Source organism: Aethalodelphis obliquidens, unplaced genomic scaffold (genome assembly GCF_003676395.1).
Source record: "Aethalodelphis obliquidens isolate GAN/ISIS:26980383/991018 unplaced genomic scaffold, ASM367639v1 scaffold1, whole genome shotgun sequence".
NCBI lineage: Eukaryota > Metazoa > Chordata > Mammalia > Artiodactyla > Delphinidae > Aethalodelphis > Aethalodelphis obliquidens.
Window position 1 is genome coordinate 69447600 of NW_020837945.1, and position 19501 is coordinate 69467100.

Below are 19501 nucleotides of genomic sequence, written 5' to 3' on the forward strand. Positions count from 1 at the left end.
AACTGATTCACTTTGTTATAAAGCAGAAACTAACACACCATTGTAAAGCAATTATACTCCAATAAATATGTTAAAAAAATTAAATTAAAATTAAAAAAAAATCTTTGTCTACCCTAAATTTTATTTTTACTGAAAGCTGTATTGTTTTACTTTTCACATTTAGATCTATTTGGAAGTGCTTTTTGTGTATCGTGAGGGAAAGATTCTTTTTTTTTCTTCTTCCTGTTTTGCCATCCAATTGACTCAGTCTTTTGTTAAAAAGAGTATTCTTTCCCTTCAGCACTGTAGTGTCACTTTTGTCATGAATCAAGTGATACATATATGTCTGTGGATCTGTTTCCATGCATTACAATTTGGAAGTGCCACCAAGTAACTGGTACTACTTTGAGTTTGATTTTATTGGATAAGTGGCTAGTGAGATCCTTGGCACACGTATGATGGCTAAGAGAGGCCAGGGCAAGATCAGAGGTCCAGGAAGTTCCCAGATATAAAACCCATTGACTCCCAGACAGTATTTAGGTATACTTCTCCAAATAAAATAACTCTAATAGAACCATAGTGTGTAGTAGTTAACTGTCCTCTCCATTAGAAGATAGATACACCATAAGAAATAGAATTAATAGGAGCACAATACTTAGTTTCAAGTTAAATACAATTTCTCACAAGATTCAACTGACAATGATCGTTACTTTATCTAATGCCACTTCTCCTCATAATAAGGGAATGCTTTCTCTGAACATAGGCTTAGCTGGTGCTTATTCTTGGGGTTTATCACATCTCCCTGATTGTCATGCTGACATTGGATACCCAGAGCCTCTAATTGCTTGCTTATTTTAATGACTCTGTGGAGGGCCTTTTGTTTGTGTCCAGCTACCTCTAGCAGCCTGAAATCTTTCAAGTTTTCTACGATCCTGAGGCAGCTGGGTCTGAGGTGCTGCTGAGGGGTGTTTCTCCTCAGGTGGGTGAGCACCCCTTTTTTAAGGGCCCAACCCAACTCAAACTACAGAGGGTATGGGTCGCTGTCAGATCCCCAGCACATCCAGATAATACAGCTCCTTTCCATCAGTGACACCCAGCGTGGTCGATGAAGTGCAGTTCTCCTTCCTAGGGGACTTGGACCTGGTCCGAGCACATTTAAGCTTAGAGAGTTATCCCTCACTCCTGTTCCCCTGTCCTGGGTGACTTAGAAGTCTGAGCTGCCATGAATGGGAAACATTGTTCAGCAAACAATGAAGCAGTAGCTTCTTTGTAAGTTTCCATTTGGTCAAGGAATACAGTTGAGAATCTTCTATATACCATCACTCAAAATCTGTTCCCAGCCCTGAGGGCTTGGATGACTTCTGACTGTGTTAAATGATAGATTCTGTTTAAACTTGGGGCCTGACAAAAACCTTACTAATGCTTGACCGTTTGACCACAACTCTTGCCCATTGCTGTTCCCTGCCATGGCTGGACTTAGCTGGTATTTGGTGATAAGTGTCACTTGTCTGTCCCTGTATTGTACCCCCCTTTGTACCTTCATTGTGACTTGAGCTCATCTATGGCCTGTTAACCAGGATGACTCCAACTCCAACCTGATGTCAGGTTTTGCATAGTAACATCCAAACTGGGCACCTGCTAAAGCCCTAGTTGTCCTACCCAAGTTCTTAAGTATCTCGAGATGCTACTCTACTGCCCCAGGATCTGCCATGGAGCTGGGGAGAGAGCAGTGCCCTTGCTGAGAGAGAATTAATCTTTTTTGCATAATGCCATACACATGTTGGGATTCTGGGCTCCCCTGTGCCTAATGGCAAAAGGTATAACAGTGACATGGAGTTAAGACTGTGGTATAATGTCCCCATAATTGTCATGTCTTATTTCAATCAGCAAAGTGTCCCGGTCACCACAAGTCTTTGCCACTCCAGTTGTTGCATAGCTTTAATCTCATCCACTCGTTTTCTCTGTGTGTACACAGAATGGCTAGAGGTTTTATTTTAGACGCTTTAACTTCTGTTCTTTTAAAACGGGCATTTAAGAAAGACTCTTCTGTTTTGTTTGTTAAACTTTTTTTTAACTAATCTTTGCACGTTTAAAAACCATTGTGTATAACTGAATAATAGGCTTTCAGAACCCAGAGATATTAGATATCATTAGTCCAATCTTCTCATGACTAAATAATATTGTGAGATTTCTCTCCCTGGAGATATTTTTAAATGTCTTTTACAATCACAGGAAGTCAGAGCTGGAAGAGAACTGAGAATTGTGTGAGGCCAGAAATCTCATTCTACAGATGAGGAACCTGAGACTCTGAAGAGGCAATGGCTGGATCACACGGATAGCGGTGTGATGAGATCCCGGGTCTCCAGACCCTCCAATCTGGGGGTCTTTGCTTGTGTAAACAAGGCCGCTTCCCACTTCCAATTTTGCTTCATAATCGTTACCCAAAGACAGCTAGGAATCTCTCATAGCATTTGTCAATGTGCTTGTTGTGAAACATTAGTCCATGCCAGGATTTAAGTTAACATAGAACTAAGCCAAAATGTACCTTGGGCAAGAGCCATGAATCCCAACGCGAGTGGGCTGGGATATGTAGTTATATTAATAAAACCTTTCCCATCAAAAGTGTGAGTCAGATTCAATATATGAATACCATCGAGAAGTTACACACAGAGGGAGTTTAATTTTAGTCCAAACAGATCACCCATTTGCATCTCCCTTCGGAAATAAAGGGGGTGGAAGTTATGTCTTTCAAGTTTGATTGATGAAAAAGGGAAAACAATCTGGGGGAGGGTCCTTTCCCTGTGGACTGCTATCCTGTGTACCACCTAGCGGAGCTTGAACTTCCAGGCCAGTGGAGGTGGACGTGGAGAGTGTGCCTTTTCTCTCCTTTGCCTTAGCTGCGCTCGGGAAATTCCACATCTCCCCCTTTCCCCTGTGCTCCTGCCCCGGGCTCTTTCCTGAGACCTGCTGCTCCTGGCTGGTACCGTGGCTGTGAAGCCTGTAGGAGCTTCCTGAGGTGGCGCACCGAACTTTTCTTACGGAGAAAGCCATCCTCGTGCTCCTTTGAGCCCCCTTCTGCTCACTTTTCTCCAGGAAGGCCTAAGGCGAGAAAAGAGGCTCAGGGATGTGCCTTGAGGACTGCAGAGGTTATTCTGCCTCCCACTCTCTGGGCTTGCTCCTGCGCCATCCATGTTACCTCCACCCTGCCCTCTGCTCCTTAAGGTCCCAAGCAGGGGAACCTGGGGGCCCGTGAGGAGGATAGAGAAGGTGGAGGTGTATTACAGCCTCCCCTGGGCTTTGCGTCTGGTGACTGGAGGGACCCTGCTGGAGCCTTATGGGAGAGACAGCCCACCCTTCCTGGGGAGCTCTCAGTCTCACGGGGAGATGATCACCACCTGTCTGGTGGCCTCCCATGCAAAGCAGTGCCCTGAGCAGGGGGTCGCTTCACTACCTCCTGGATGCCAGCGCCAGTACTGGGGAAGTGCAGTGGTGGGAAGAAGCTGAATCTGAACTGAGGCCATGATTCTGCCCTCTCTGGACAGGCTGTTGTCCATAAGAGGCATTTGTTATGTTGATTTGCAAAGTACTGCTGAGCTCCTCTTTGGGGATTTTTGTCCGAAGGGTATCTCCATTCCTGGAATTCATTGAAAGCTCTCCATGATGTGCCCTCTGCAACTCATCAGGTTAATGGGAAGGGAGGGTGGAGGGCAGCCAGGATGCCCCACCCCCAGCCACGTCGGGATGGCTGTATTGACTGCAGAGTCTGACGGAAGGTTGCGGCCACGGGTGGGGATTCACGGATAGCAGAGGAATAAAGCTCTGGCCTTAGAGCCTGTCTCCTTAACTGGGCTCCCAGCCAGTGTTTCCTTGCCAACTCCCTACTCCTCCCAGTCCGTCATGCACACCCAACTAGATCTGGCTTCCCCGAACACCACTTAGTCAAACCCCCAGCTGCTTAGAAAACCTTAGTGAGTCCTCTTGGCCTGGACTCAGAGCCCTACGGGATCAGGTGCACATCCACAAGCAGTTGCCTTTACGACCTTAGCACTGATGGAGGCTGCCCTTTGCAGTGGGGCCATCATCTAGCCAGCTGGGGTCTGCTCACAGTCCCCGGAAAATTCTACGCTTGTTTGTGTCTTCTTGCCTTTCCCCACATTGTCCCCATGTCTTCTGCTCCTCCACTGCTCATGCCCACTTCCTCCTTCAGTACCTCGGTCTTTTCCTTGCTTTGCTCATCCCGCCATGCAACTGTCCATTTCTCTATTGTACACTAAGTCCCCTGAGGGCAGGAGCCCTGTAAGCTCCAGTGCAATGCTGAATGTGAGTTGAACGCACGCTATTTCTTGGGTGAATGAGGAGAGATGGAGACTTGAAATGATGAACCCTCTGTGGGCAACTTAGTATTATTTCCTCCTTGACCTGGTGTTCACGCACCCATTTATAGTGAGGTCTGGAGATGTTGAATGGGGTAGGGAGAATGGAGGCAGATGCCTCAGACACGGTTCCAACAAGGCAATGATCAAGAGTAGGATTGAAATAGAGAAGGTGCTGGAGGCAAAAACAAACAAAGAAAACAAGAAACTGGATTTAACATACCTTGGAGCTGGACGGTGGGTATACTGGGTTGAATAAGTGTTCTCTGAGAGTTCAGGTCTACCCACAAACCTCAGAATGTGACCTTATTTGGAAATAGGACCTGTGCAGATGTAATTAGTTAAGGTAACAAGGGGTTGTGCTGGATTAGGGTGAGCCCTAAATCCTATGATTGGTGTCCTTGTAGGAAGAGCAGAGGATTCATGGAGAAGAAAGCCATGTGAAGGGGGAGGCAGACATGAGTGATGGAGCTGTATGCCCAGAAATGACAGGGATTCCCGGGCTCTATTATGAGCCTGGAAGAGCCAAGGATGGCGTCTTCCCTAGAGCCTTCAGGCGTTGCCACCTTGATTTTGGGCTAAACTGTGAGACAACAAATTTCTGTTGTTTTAAGCCATCCAGTTTGTGGTAATTTGTTGTGGTAGCCCTAGGAAAGGAATACAGTGGGGTTCAACGTGCACTTGGGGTGTATGTATCACAAATTCAGGGGATCAAATGCTTGGGTGCCAGTGGGTGTGCAGTACCGTGACCAATGTTGTGATTCTGTCTGTGGTAAGAAGTCTGCACTTATCATTCGTGATGCCATTTTGCCCAGAACTACATAGGGGCAAATTCACACTTGGAAGCTTCTGGTCACCTGAATGGAGGTGCCCTGTGAGGCACTTGGGGCATCTTGAACTTGATGGGAAGTCATGGACAGAGCCACCCCTACAAGGCACAGGAAGGACAAAGCACACCAGGCAGGATCTCTTGGGCACTCCTATATTTTTTTGTTTGTTTTTTTTTTTTTTTTTGCGATACGCGGGCCTCTCACTGCTGTGGCCTCCCCCGCCGCGGAGCACAGGCCCTGGACGCGCAGGCCCAGCGGCCACGGCTCACGGGCCCAGCCGCTCCACGGCGCCCGGGATCTTCCCGGACCGGGGCACGAACCCGCGCCCCCTGCATCAGCAGGCGGACTCGCAACCACTGCGCCACCAGGGAAGCCCTGGGCACTCCTATTTTTATGCAGAAGAAATCTGGCTAAAACGATCCTCAGGAATAGAGACCTTCTCTCTTCCTGTGCACTGGGAAGAGGACAGAGAGAAGGGTGATGGGGAGTGTGTTATGGTGATTTTGTGAAGAAGTGAATGGGGTGTGGGTTTATCTTGATGCAAGTGAGAAAGGAAAGGAAGAAAAAAAAAGTGCTCAACGACCAAGCTGGCGTTTGCAGTGAGTGCTGTGTAAGAGAGCTGCCTTTTTTTCTGGGCCGCCAGGCAGCTCTGGCTTTCTGTCCAAAGCAGTGAGAATCCCACAAAGCAGAGGGTGGGACAAGGGACAGGTCTGCCCTTGGAGGGTGTCCTTAGGCACCAGTGCAGAGCCTTCTCACATCCCCCTTCTCAGTGTTAGAGGTGGTGAGGTGTCATGAGATGTGCACTGGAAGCCTAGCCCGGTTCCACCCATTGTCACGGTTCAGTTGGGGTGAGCCTGTCCCCCTCTCAGAGCCTTGGTCTTCTTCCTTATACAGGAGGCAAGCGAGGTTGGTGTGGGCATTGAGGAAGAACTTTGTGAACCTTAAAATGCTAGATAATATTGTATCTTAGAGTCCTCCCCAGGACTGAACAGGATGGTAGGTGGAGGCCCCGTCCTTTGGGGTTCTGGGGTGGCTCATAGACTGTGTGAAAAGTAGTGCAGGTTTCAGCTGGGGAAGATGAAGAAGTTCTGGAGACACATGGTGGTGCTGGCTGCACAACAGTGTGAATGTACTTAATGCCGCTGAACGGTACACTTAAAAATGGCCAAAATGCTAAATTTTATGTTATGTATCTTTTACCACGAACGAAAATCACAAGCACTTTCCCCCCAAAAACAAAAGAGTACGGATACTGGACCAAGCTGATAGTCAAGTAAATTTGACACTCTGGGTGTTAACAGGGTGACTATTGCACTTTGTGGTGAATGCTCACTACTTACGATCATTGTGAGGAATTAACCCTGTTTACTGGGACTCCATTGATACAATATATTCTTATTTCTTCTGGAAGGCCCTAGGAGCTCCCTTGGGAGGGGGTAAAACAGACCTCAGTCATTGGATTGAAATGAACTGTAAACCGTGCTTAGTAACAGATGACCTGAGATCACCTCGCTGGTTCTACCTGTGCCCTCAAGGTTATGCTCCCTCCTCAACTCTAGTCTTTCCTCTTTCTTCCTTCCTTTTGGTTCACAGTTTACTCTTTATCCCAGGAGGTCAGGGGGGACATGGGTTTGCATCGACAGAACACAAGTATGTGAGTGTCATGTGGCCTCATGCACGTCATTAAAAATGTCCTGTACTATCACGGACCCCAGTCCTCTGGCCCAGACTTTGCTCCTAGAAGTGAGAGCTGTTTGCACATATCCCAGAGCATTTCATTCTCCAGGCCGGTGGGCATCTGCATCAAAACCTCACAGCATCACCTCCCAATTTTCTCCTTTCTCTAGCTGCTTCTGAAGATCAGAACCACAGGCACTGCCTGGTGGCCTCTCTGTTTCTGAGGAGTCCCCTACAGAAAATAACCCAGAAAGGGGCTGAAAGATGGATGTCTTTTGGATTGAGAAATTGTTTCATTGTAGCATGAAATCAAATGTTTGAAGTTTTGTGTTCATATATTAGGACCTGTCTCGTGCCTACCCCCCATCATCTCTGATAACGATGCAGAGCCCTGTTGAATGCAGAGCTGCCTGTGGTGCCTGACGATCTGAGTCGTGCACAGAGCCGGACATGGCTCTCAGGGGTGATGGCTGCGTGAGTTCCTGCCTTCAGGGCAGACAGCCCGTCTGCTAAGAGTGGGTTGGGGCAGGAACAATCAGTGCCTTTCTTGTGGGCTTCTTGTTGTTGGATTTTGCTCCACAGGTTGGAGGACAAGTCCCAGTCCTCCTAACTAGGCCTTTAGAGTCTGGGTGGTGTGGATGCTCGCTGCAGGCTTGGAGGCTAGAAAGCAAGGACCTCCCTGCCTCATGTGGTCAGGGGAGGCAGGAGTAAAGCCGGTGTGAAGGTGCAGGAGTTGGAAGGAAGTTGGAAATCAGCTCCTTGAGGCCCTTCACTCTGAGAGTCACAAAGGAAAAAGAGATGTCTCCTCACTGCAAGGTAAGAGTTTAAATTTATCTAAACCGAATATCACAGTCTATTTTAGCTGCAGTGGCATATTTCCATAATGTATGTAAATTATATTTGAATTCTTGTGAAGCTGTGCTCGGAGGCGAAGTCAAACACCCAATCTTACTACTGAGGTGGGGCCTTCAGAGCTGGAATACTGCTTAGTGTCCTCTGAAGAGGCTGTTATCAGAGTTTATATGCTGGAGAAAGTTGTCTAGAAACAAGAGAGGCACTAACTACAGTTTTGTCCTTTTTCTCCTTAGCAAAATGGAACCTCCTTCCTGCACATGAAGCCCTTCCTCACTGCAGGTTATTCCAAAGGAGAGGAAGAAACATGACCTCCACATACCATCCAAGGAAATAAGCGTGTTTAAAGAAGATGAGCGCACCTGCACATGTGGGACGTGTCTGCTGCTTAAACAGTTCTTCGTGAGTGAAAGAAGGTGCACGAAAGAGAGAACGCCGGCACCTCCTCCTAGCACTCAGATCCCCATTCCTGCTGCTGCCGTGTGTGAAGCCGCAGCATCCTCACCAGGGCCATACAGGGAACAAATGCAAACTACCCATAGACCCTTTGCTGTATTCAAAACACATCATAAATAAGGCGATGTTTGAAGATGAGAAGGACTTAAAAGGAGCGGTGTGTTCTCCTGGCCTGTTGGTTTGAGTGCCTGAAAGTGGACCTTGGCTAGAGCCCCAGGTTCGGAAGACATTCTTAGCAAACCTCTTTAAAGTGAGGATGTGAACACATGGGCAAGGGAAGCCTCCATGGAGAGCAAGCAGCTCCTGCAGTGGAAGGTTGATCACTTGCACAGAGGGAAGGAACCGTGGATTCCATCATATGACACTTGAACCATCTTTTGTGTTTCCAGAATCATTAAAAATAGATGGGAACCTCCATGTATGAAGTAGATGAAGTCTTCCAGAGAAGATTGGTAAAGTATTTGTTTTGACAAATCACCTTGCAAGTGATGTGAAAGCAGTTTGGAGAAAATGTCCTCATCTCATTCTGCATCAGAGTGTGCATCTCGTAGCCTAAATCTGTTGATGACATTTAAAAAAATTTTTTTATTGGTGTTCTTTATAGATCTTTATAAGCTGGATGTACTCCAGAAGATAGGTAGGAGAGATTCTGAGAGATGTAGAAAAATAGGTTCAAGAACTGAGGCTTCATAATAGGTAAAAGGAAATGATACAAAGGTAAAAGAAGAAATGTATAAATATTACAACAGGACACTGAATTTTAGGATCTTTACTCAGGGATTGAAAAAAATTGGATAAGTTTGTAAAAGACACTGAGAAGCTGTAGAAAAAAACTGGATAACATAGAGGATTGATGTCCTTTTGGGAGTTTAAGAAAAAAAATAAGTTATTCAAGAAAGTAATATCTGAGGATCTTAAAGGACTATATAAAATGTAATTTCACAGCTTAGAAAGATAACTTGGTTCTGGGAACTCTTATCTCTATTCCAGACAGTGGTAATGTTCTGGGTCTAATCTTGGAAGATCCTGAGACAATTTCAGAGGATTTCCGGCTTGAAGAACACAAACTGATGACTGTCCCGATGAGCTTGGTCCCTTTAACATCAGAAGTGGCCACTCCTAGGCTGGGTGGCCCTTGACCATGGTCCTTGACCATGGTCCTCATATTTTTCACCTACAGGTTTGCTCTGGGCCAACTTCCAAGCCTGTGCTCCTCCTTCCAAGCTTCCCTGCACGCAGTCTTCTTCTGGGCCACTTGGCTGCTTTTTTAATACCTGAGGATTTGCTCCCATCTCTGCATGACCAAGCCTTGGCCAAGCCACTATTTATGTTGATTCAGTTGCAACATCTGCTCCTACTGGGGATGGTCACAGCTTTCATAGCTTACACATGGTCTAGCTTGAAGCCAGTCTCTTCTGTGGTCATTCTGAGCAGCAAGAAGCACTGTCTTTTGGATTCACTGCAGAACTCACACACCACAATAAACAGAGTCAGTTTCTATAGCTGTCGCTGCATCCAGATTGGACATTGACCTTTGCTGAGCCACCCCTTACTTCTGTTTCAGATAAACTCATCTGGCAATTAAAATCTCGGTGCACTTCCTCCAACTTGTCCAGATGAGAGTAAAGTGAAAGACTCATCAAGAAATGGAGAAGAACCACATGGCTGGCCCCTGCTGCTTGAATCTTGGATCTTGAGCCCAAAGATGACAGTAAAAATGCAGGTGGCACTGCTGCTACATTTGCCTGGCACACCCGTAAAACATGCAGCATATTTTAGCCTTCAGTGTTGGACTGGTATTTCCAAATACAGGCTCAAAAAATCCTCAGGTATTTGATTCTAACGTAGAGCCAGGGATTCTGTCCTGCAAATGCATCCCGCAGCACAGGGAAAGGACCCAGTCCTCTGTGTCTCTTGCTTCAAATTCTTCCATCTTCTGGAGGCTGGAGAAAGATGTGTGTCTACATCCTGAAATACGCGCTTTGAACAAGAATTACTAACCTGTAGAAAACCTGTCTTACTTTGAACAAATTCTGTTTACAGAAGCCTGTCGGAACATCAAAATAAAGCATCAGAAGGTCATAAACTAAGGAGAAAACCTGAAAAATAAAGTTCTGTGTGACCCAAACGGCTTTTGATTACTGTGGATTTTTATTTTCTATCCTTTTCCTCTTTTATATTTCTCTTCTAAAATGAAGTGCTCTTTCATGATCTACTTAATATTGTAAAAAATGCCAAGTCCAGAAATTAGGATGGCTTTTCTTATTTAGTAACAAGCAGCAGTGTGGTGCGGTGTGGAGAGCTTGGGTTCCAGTTCTGCCTTTGCTGCCAACCCTGGCCAACCTGGGCCTTGGCACCTCTTTGATCCTCTCTTTTTATATCTAGCTGTAAAATAACGAGGCTCTGAGGGGGATCTTTCTGGCTCTAAAGTCCTTCAACTCTCCTGTTTATTCAACTCTGTATTGCTGGTGGTTTCTCCTGTTTAGATGTTTCTAGATTTCTCATAAACTGTCCTAAGAGCCAGAGTTCAGGAGGGATGGAAACTCGTGACTCCATCTGCAACAATGTTCAAAACTTTCAAATGCAAACGTAGGTAATTAATTTGTCATCATTGCCTGAATATATTATACTTTAAAAATACTGTATTCTAAAATATAATCTTTAGAAAAACAAACCTGTTACAGAAAATAAATAATCGTTACTGCTTATCTCAAATGCTTCAGGGCCCCTCAGTCATCACCTGCAGTGGTGGTTTTTCAACCCTGGCCATGCATTAGCGTCACCCAGAGAGCTTTTAAATGTACTGGTGCCTGCCTTCCACCTCAGAGGTTCTGATGGAATTGGTCTGGTGCGGGGCCAGGTACCAGTATTTTTAAGAGCCAAGTTAAGGACGAGGGACCTGCAAAATCAATTCAGTTCCTGAGGCTGGTGTATAAGGCCTCCCATGGGTGAACCTACTTGCCCTCCATGCTGACTACCTGTCTCCCCTCCAACGTGCCATCATGTTCCACACGTATTGTTTCACATTTCCACACCTTTGCAGCTGTCATTATTGCCTAGAATGCCATTACCCTAAGAAGCCTAGTCTTCTTCTTGACTCCCTCCTTGCAGTGAAGCTTTCTTCATTAGCATAGTTCCTATAATACTTTGTAATGGCCTGCTTTGCAGTCATCTTCCTGTATTGTAAATATTGTATCCATAATGTATTTGTATTCATAAATCTGATCATATCTCTCTCATGCTTAACCCCCCCCCCCCCAGTGCCTTCCCGTGTGCTAGGAATACCATCCCTACCTCTTAGTGTGGCCTGTCAGGCGCTACATAATCTGAACCTGCCTCTTTCTCAGACCCCTTCTCCTACCATGCTGCAGCCAGTCTTCTGTTCCCAAAACCTGCCAAGCTTGTTCTCATCTCAGGGCCTTTGCATGTGTTCTTCCCTCTCTCTGGGGCATCTTCCCTCTCCTGGGGCATCATTTACCTCTTTCCCAACAATCAGGCCTTAGCTCAAATGTCGCTTCCTTAAAGCGGCCTTTCCTGGCCACCAGAGCTAAAATAGCACATCCCCTACTCCACCTGTCATGCTCTAGTGCTACTGTTTTTATGTTCTTTTAGGACTTACACTATCTGAAATGATAGTTTTATTTTGTATGCAGATTATTGAAAGCCTTCCATTAAATGTAAGTTCTATGAAGATAAGAACTTCTCTGTCTAGTAGGGGCTCAATAAATATTGAACGGTTGGATGTTATAAGATAATGCGATGGCCAGCGTAGTGACTGGAAGGAAGGTATTCAATACATGGTTGATGAGTGAACGGTTATGGGTTACAACAGTACGACTGGAGATCTCTAAATAATACTAATAAACATTAGACTGTCATACATATTCATTCTTCTTAATTTCTAGTTTAAAAAACAGGGAAAACAAAGATTTTTCTTGCAGCTTTGGTTGTATGAGGCCTTCTGCCCACATTCAGCAGGTGTTCAGTGAGAGCTGCTCCACACGTAGTTGTATTTTTGATGTATTTGCTGGAGGAGGCGAGCTCCATATCCTTCTATTATGCCATCTTGATCTGGCTTCCCCCAGATATTTTTCTTACTACAAGAAAAGTAGATTCTGTTTCTCCGTAACTTCGAAATCTTCATTTCTAGGACCTACACCAGTGGGCACTCCCTCTCACCAGGGATCCACCCAGCAAACAGCAAAGGAAAGATGTTCTTCTGGGAACCAGTTTGGCTAGAAGCCCCCAATTTAAACTGGGACCACTGAGCTAATATGAGAGGAAAAGGTGGTTTTTTGCACATGTAAATTTGGAGGTTTCCAAATAGGTGAACGATGAGTGAAGATGGAGGTAGGCAGGAACAAGAGAGGACCGCAGGGCTCTGCATTGAGCGTCTGGGCCCAGCACTCCCGTAGCTCTTTCCCCACGGTTTACCCCCAACCTGTGGGCCTCTGTGGAATCCTTGAGGAGGAGATTCAAGGTGACAGATGTAACTTCTTCTCCCCAGCTTGGCTCTTGCCCTGGAATACCTACAGGCGGAGAATAATTGGGAAAGTTGTCAGAAACTTTGGGAGCAAGTATGGGATAACAGTGGACTCCCTAAAGAACACGGATCCGTCAGGTATAATCTGAGGAGAAAGGGGTAACTAGTCTGTTTTCCCATCTATAAAATGCCAGGGCTGGGCTCGATGGTCTTTCGTGGCTCCTGTGTCCAACCTGCTCAGTCTGTAAACATTTGTAAGCATTTTGTTATTGAAGTGATCAACATCAAAACTGTAGGCAAAAGGCAATCCAGTTAGCCTTTCATCACATGATTCTTTCAGCACATACGCCAGGTATCCTCTGTGTCAAATTCCATGACACCCTTTGGTCTGTGGGATGATAGCAAACTGAGACAGTAAATTACCATTGCAGTGAGGTCTGGCTGGGAGGCTATTGTCTTATACAGTAGCCACTAGCACATGTGGCTATTAGAATTTTTTTACAATTAAAATAAAATAAAAAATTTCAGCTCCTCAGTTGAGTTATTAGCTACATTTCAAGTGATCAATAGCCATGTGTGCCTGGTGAGGACAGTATTGCACAGAACAGATATGTGTGTGTGTCCGTCATCACAGCAAGTTCTATTGGACGGTGCTGGTTTAGGGGGCGTCCCTGCTAATCATGAGAGTTGCCTAGTTGGAGAACACCTGAGACCCCATCCACCTCTAAGACTGAGTGATTCTGTGGCTTTGTGTTGGGAGGATCAGATTCCTGCTCTTCCTCTGCTGAAAGTCTTTTGGTCTCCAAAGGTGTTGAGGCTGGTAGAGAGGGACAAAACAACTGCAAGGAGTTCCTGTCTGCCTGAGGACATTGTCATTCACCTCAAGGACTGCAGCAAGATTAAGAGATGATGAGATGATACTGGAAAGCCCTTAGAAAAGTTGAAGAGTCGCCTGGGTGTAAGGCATGATGATTGTTAAGTGAGCGCATTAGATACAAGGCAACTTGGTCCTGGCCGCTCCTTGACTTCCATCCCTCCAAACCAATCCAAGTGAAGTTGGAGTTGAAGCAGTGGGATTTGGTTGCCATTGGCAACTGACTCTCTACCTTGTTGAAGCCCTGGGAACCTGGGTTAGAGAGAATGTGGGACAGTTCAGGGAAGAGCATGGAGAGCTGGCTTCTGCTTGGGAGAGTTGTTTGCTTTGGCTTTAAGGGAGCTCCCAGAGTGGTGGTGAGAATCCTAAGGTGCACCTGGATCAGGGACTCAGCCAGGTTCGAAAAGCAGAGGACGCTCCCTGGGGAGAGGCTTAGTGGTGCCACCCTCTTTCCCAGGTGAAGAGTGAGCTCATAGAAAAGGTGACTTTGTCTACCCCCTCTGCATGTCCCTCTGCTTCTTCTTATGTCTTTTCATCATGGTCTAAACTCCTGTCGTGACAATATAGTATATTAAACATTGTATTAAAAAATGCATCTTTTTTTTTTTTTTTTTTTTTTTTTTTGCAGTACGCGGGCCTCTCACTGTTGTGGCCTCTCCCGTTGCGGAGCACAGGCTCCGGACGCGCAGGCTCAGCGGCCATGGCTCACGGGCCCAGCCGCTCTGCGGCATGTGGGATCTTCCCGGACCAGGGCACGAACCCGTGTCCCCTGCATCGGCAGGCAGACTCTCAACCACTGTGCCACCAGGGAAGCCCAGAAAAAATGCATCATTTTTGATGACTGTGGTAACTACATTCACATGCCCTCTAGTTTGGGTTAGGTCTCAGTGGGCCTCTGATGGAGGAGGACTCTGGGACTGATTTGGAAGACAACCCCATCTGGCACCATTGTCAACCCTACCACCAAACATGGCACTGTGCTGGAAGCTATAGGAAACAAGTGACTGAGGCACAAACTCTGTCCTAGGTAGGCAAACACCCAAACATAGGCAGGTATATTCAGAATACATACTAAGAGAGTACAACTCTAAATGTTGACTCTTGGGTGGAAAGTCATGGACGTTGATTCAAATCCTATCTATGGACTGTGTTATCTTAGGCTCCATTAGCCTCAGTTTACTCATATGTAAAATGAAAATAATAATGTCTTACTCAGAGGGATGTTGTAGGAATGAAAGATGAACACATGTGTAAATGACCAAACAGAAGGCTTGGCACAGGGAGTCACTTAACAAATTATTTCCATTCTCTTATGAGGAGTCAGTGCTGTGATTTGGATGGGAGCGATGGAGCAGCCATAGGTAGTCCATGCTTGGAGACTGGGTACCATTCCATTTCACTAAGCATGTGGGCTCTGGGCTGTCTAAATGACAGGGCAGGGGTAGGGGTGTGTGTGGGTTACTGTCAGGGAGGCCTTTCCACACGATAAGGGCTCACAGGTATGAAGGAGCCTATTTCTCTTCAATCCTGAGCCAGTGGTTGATACTTTAGCGGCTGTAGCTTCTGCCCAGCTGTAGGCTCTAGTTGGGCAGGGGTTGATACTTGTGGACAATCTACAACTACCCTGCAGTAGAATCCCAGGGATTGGTGGAGGGGCAGTATGTTTACTTTTAGTGGGATGAGAGGAGGATCTCCATGGTTCCCTGGTGCCTCACGTTCAGTGAAAAGCTGCTCCAGTCACTGGTATTGATTAGTCTCTGATGGAGATGTGGTTCTCTTAGTTCAGTTTCCCATTTTACTGTAAAATACCAGCGTATATTTGTGTGAGAAAGACCAGGAAGGAGTTATGACCAACAGTGGACTGACTTTCCTGTCCATAGGGGAGCAGGTGGGGGAAGAGTTGGGGGAGAGTCTCTCTGGGACTCTCAGTTGGCCTGGATGTGGGAGTGGTGCCTTGCTGGAGTGGGTCCAAGGAAATTAGGATTAGAGTTTTTTCCACTCATGAAACTAGATATGGAGGGGAGAACAGTCCTAACGTGGGACCAGTGTTCTGAGTACAAGAGCCGAATGCCCATTGTTGGGTATGAGGTGTAAGGAGAGAGGAGGCTGGCTTGGATAAAGTGCAACCCAGAGCATTTCAGAGTTCCCTTCTCAGAAAACACCTTGGCAAAGCCTTGGGTAGCTGCCCGATCGCTGTGTAGAGGTAGTTGGGATGTACAGGAAAAAACAAGAACAAGCAATGACACAGAGATGTAGTCCATCACTCTGGTCCTTTCCAACCACATCAAGCTTCAAGACATGCCTTTATCCCAAGGAACCCTTACCTCCTCCCCGGCATCTCACATACTGTTCTCTGGGATGGAAGATGTTGAACTTTTGGGAAGGAACTACATTTAGTCAACATCCATTGTGTGCCAGACACAATACTGGGCACTTTGTTATGTCATTTTACTTTTCATAACATCCCCATGATCTATGCACGTAAACTCCCAGTTTTACAGATTAAGAAACAGAGACTCAGAGGTGTGAAGTGCCCTGCCCAGGGCCACACAGCTGCCGAATAAGTGTTAGTGCTGGGATTAGATTTCCAGATCTCACGTTAGCATCAGATCATGGAGAGCCCCTAATGTCAGGTTAAAAGTTTGGAATTCTTTAGAAGGCGACAGAGAGTTGTTGTCTGTGACCAACAGCTTGATAAGTGAGAGAAGACATTTTCCTCTTGAGTATACATGGAGGAGTTGTACATCAATAAAAGCAGTCTCTAAACCTCTCCCATTTTTATGAGCCCTTGTGAAACCCTTGGGTTCGGCTCTTCTTTACGCAGTCCAAACTGTATGTGCTGTCTGGCTCCAGTCTTGGGGTTTCTTGGAGCCTGCAGTCTCAGGTCATGAGCCATGTCAGCTGCCTTGCCTGAAATACACTTTACAGTCTTCCTCAGTTCCCACATGCTTTATGCTCTCAGAAGTGATGGATGTGTGCGCTGGAGTAATCTACTGTGAGGTGATTTGGGAAATTGGACTCCAAATCACTTTTCTCCATGTTGCCCATTTATTCAGACTTCTGCCCACCACAGGCACATGGTCTGGTGCGTAGCTCAGCTGTGCACCTCACATTTCCCTTCGTGTTGCTACTGTTTGGGGGCTTGGGTTTCTGACATCTGTGATACCGTGAGTTGATTGAGGGGCACAGTCCTCAACTCGCACAGTTTTGAATATCCTATGTCTGCTGGTACAGCGCTGGGCTTGTAGGATACACTGCATAAATATACACAGAATGAAAGGGTTTATCAGCAAGAACCTTCTGAGAGAAGTCCAGTGCAGGGCTTGCTTAGAATCAAAGGAGATTCCTCACTGGATAGGTGGGTGGGTATTGCTGAGAAGCGAGGGAAGTGTTTTCAGAGGCAAAGGGAAGGTGTAGCAGTTACCTATTGCTGTCTAACAAAATACCCAAACCTTAGTGGCTTAAAACAATTGTTGATTTGCTTATAGTTCTATGGGTCAGCCATTTGGGTCGGGATCAGCTGGGAAGTTCTTCTGCTGGGCTCAGCTGGGGTCACTCATGTAGCTGGAGTCATTCGACAGTTCGACTGGGGCTGGATGGTCTAAGACGGCTTCACCCTCACGTCTGGCGGTTGGTGCTGGTTATCAGCAGGTGTCTCTGTTCATCTTGTGGCCTCTCATCCACCAGAACACAGTTCTGAGTTTCCTTACATGATGGCAGAAGTGTTCCAAGAAGATGAAAGCAGAAGCTGCAAGACCTCTTGAAGTCGAGGCCTAGGAGGCACACAGTGTCTCTTCTATATTCTGGTTAAACCAGGTCTCAGACTAGCCGATTTGGGGGCTAAGCAGATAGATGCCACCTCTTGATAGAGACAGTCACGTTGCAAAGGGGCATGCGCACATGGATGGGAGGACTTGATATGGCCAGCCTTGTAAACAATCTACCACAGAAGGACTTCTGTTTTTCTGACTCTCCCTGAAGTTTGAACTACATGTTCCCTGAGGAATTCCTGCCTGTGGAGGAAATTAGAATTTGGATTCTCAGGCAGATGGTTTAATAGCTGTGAGCAGTTGCCATCAGGGTCCCTGAATAAAATCATCTTTCTGGGGGTTCTGGGAAAGGTTCTGATGGGTGTCCTAAGCGTCCTCTCCCCAAATCTTGCACTACCTGTGTATGTTTTTGGACACTTAGTAAGGAGAGCAGCTTGGTGGAGTGGAAAAGCATGGGTTGGGGAGTTGAACAGACCTGGGTTCAGCCAGCTCAGCTTTAGCACTGACTGGCTGTGTGGCTCTGAGTAGATTATGTGACTTTTCTGAATCTTATTTTCCTCTTGCATAATATGGCTGTATCTATTTTGTGTGATTGATGGGAGGTGTCATTCATTTAGTAGAGGGTGATGATCTTCCAGGAATCGTTAGATTCCATTCTAAGGGCAGCACGAGCTCGAGTTCCTCATTCAGAGCTCCTGAATTAAGTTGGCCCCACCCCCACCCCGGGCCCCTTCACATTACCTCAGCATACCGGCCAATAGGTCATGAGTTTCCGCAGATCTTTCTGTTTTATTCTGTCTTGATTCCTGTGAGCAGAGAAGGTCAGAATGTGTCCACCTAGCTAATCCTGGTCCCCTGCAGAAAGGCCAGAGGAGGAAGTTAAAGAAAAACAGCCAGAAAGTCTGCTCCAGACAAGAAATTCTGCTTGAGTACCGAATGGAACGGCCAGAAATGATGCACAGAGAATCAGGTCACTGCTTAGGACAATAGAGTGGGATTTGGATGCAGAAGACCTGGACTCTGGGCTTTCTAGATCTGAGGTTTTGGTTAAGCCTTTTAGCCTAGCTCTCCTTATCTGTAGAATGGGGATCTGAACTTGTTTTGCAAGTTTGTTGAGACTAGGAGAAAAAAATTTGCCAAGAGCCTAGCAGAATTCCTAGAACATAGTAGGTACACAGTAAGTCATAGCTTTGTGATTATTCTCGACTCTGTCAACACTGTGCATCTCTGTTCCCTGCATGCTGGGGCTGTGCCATCCACAGGAAGTGATGATTCCACACTTTAAATGACCTGCCTCCTGGGATATGATAGCTGCATTTCAAAAAAGTTGTGTCACGTGAATTTTTTAAGTTGAATTCTATTTCTTTATTGACTGATCTGATCATAAAGTCAGTCAAAGCTTTTATTGGAAAGCAGATATAATAGGAATGAGCAGAGCTGCTGCCATTGGCTTCCACCCTCATTGCCATTCTAGCCAGGAAATTGGGCTTCATGAGATTAAGGAAATAACTTGCCCGAGTTCACACAATTAGTAAGTGACAGAGCCGGGGAATCGGGCTGTCTGATCCAGATGGAAAAAAATAAAGGAAAAATGCACAGCAAGTAGACCAGAAGGAAATGTAATTTAAAAAGCAGAGTTAATATATCGGGGGAGAGGGGTTGAGACATGAGGTCATTTTATTTCCTATGTCTGTTTCATTTTTCAAATTTTCTATGATGAACATGTATTGCTTTCATAATAGCTAAAATAAATTTGATAAAGAGAAAAAGTAAATTTGAAAAGGGGAAAGTTGGGAGGGCAGAGCCGAAGTGGTGGCCTATGTTTAGATCATGGACGTGGGTGTCCCAGACTGGATGAAAGGGCATGTAGTGGGCGAAGGGCAGACACAGTTGGGAGTACACACTAACCCTCTGTTAGGCCTTGAGGATGGAATAGCTTGTGGAAGTGGTGCTTAGGTTGATTTGAAGGTTGGGGGGGGGGGCAGGGGAGATGAGGGGAACGTAGGGTCAACAAACATGCAGGCACTGAAGTTTCCTCCACCTCCTTTGTCTTTGCCTTGGCCTCCGGGCCAGTGATAACTGGGAGAAGGGGAGTAGGAGGGAAAGGATCAAGGTTTCCTGTTATTTTCAGTGGCCATGTCTCAGGGCCAACTGAGGAGGCCAGGGCAAGGCCTTAGAAGTGCCCAGCTAGGCAGAGATGAAGGTTC

General features: G+C 46.2%; 1 protein-coding gene and 1 long non-coding RNA gene across 8 annotated transcripts in view; both read left to right on the plus strand.

Annotated features, from left to right (window-relative positions):
• The window catches only part of KALRN (kalirin RhoGEF kinase), a 637474-nt gene that overhangs the window by 119321 nt on the left and 498652 nt on the right, over positions 1-19501 (plus strand). The window lies entirely within an intron of this gene.
• LOC113620671 (uncharacterized) lies at positions 5530-8739 on the plus strand. The gene is made up of 2 exons (XR_003432860.1): positions 5530-7675; positions 7948-8739. It is a non-coding gene; the product is annotated as an uncharacterized LOC113620671 (long non-coding RNA).